A 954-nucleotide genomic window follows, 5' to 3' on the forward strand; every position below is an offset into this window, starting at 1 on the left:
CTGGCTTCTTTTACTTAATACAATGTTTTGAAGGTTCATCCATATTGTAGCATGGATCAGAACTTCATTCCTTTATATAGCCAAATCATTTTCCTAAAATTTAAAAAACCTCACTATATATCTTTACTGGTAAACTTACATCTTTTTGGAAGAGATAGTCCCTAAAAAAAAGAGGATGACTGAGTTTTAATACATTTTTTCCTCCTTAGCAAGTTTTCCTCATGATGGGTTGAGATAATGTCAGGATAGTTAAAAGCAAAGGGAGCAGTGTTCTAGTTAAGGATTGGTGAAAACAGAAGAAGCCATGAATACTTTGAGTAAAGCTATTGGTGGGCATGGCCACCTCACCCAGTGAGGATCTAGTCTGTTCACACCTGGATTGGGGGGTTGGTGGCTGAGAAGGACAGGGAGACAGCGCTGTTCTCAGTAACTGTCTCTAAAGGGGGGGCCAGAGGTTGGGCTGGGAGGATGTGGTTTGGTCATCGGGATAGGATGGGTTTTTTGGGGTGGAGGCCATCTGGCCTTGGAGTCCCACTCAAAGGCCCCTCGGGGTAGGGGGAGAGGGATCCTGAGACAGGCAGAAGTGACCTTGGAGAACCGGGAAGCTGGACATTGTGTTCTTGTGAATGAGGAGCAAGAGGGAAACTACCTGGTTTCTCCAAATCCTGAAATGCTTTATTCATCTCTCTGAAGGTGGAATTTCTTATAGGCAAGGTATAGTGTGTGTTTCTTTTCTGATTTCATCCTGCATCTTCACTTTATTTCAGACATCTGTCAAATGTAAAACATGATTTTATTCCTATTTTGTACCCTTTAAAAGAGAGTTCCTCACCTCTGCCTGTACCTAAGAATCACCTGAGATTTTTTTTTTTTTTTTTTGAGACAGAGTCTCACTCTTTTGCCCGGGCTAGAGTGAGTGCCGTGGCGTCAGCCTAGCTCACAGCAACCTCAAAC

The 954-nt window shown here is 43.1% G+C and overlaps 1 protein-coding gene across 1 annotated transcript in view; it reads left to right on the plus strand.

The window, feature by feature from the left end:
• BIVM (basic, immunoglobulin-like variable motif containing) overlaps positions 1 to 954 on the plus strand; it is a 53,928-nt gene that overhangs the window by 48,249 nt on the left and 4,725 nt on the right. The gene's annotated exons all lie outside the window — the stretch shown is intronic.

This window comes from Propithecus coquereli, unplaced genomic scaffold (genome assembly GCF_000956105.1).
Source record: "Propithecus coquereli isolate 6110/MARCELLA unplaced genomic scaffold, Pcoq_1.0 Scaffold212, whole genome shotgun sequence".
Lineage (NCBI taxonomy): Eukaryota > Metazoa > Chordata > Mammalia > Primates > Indriidae > Propithecus > Propithecus coquereli.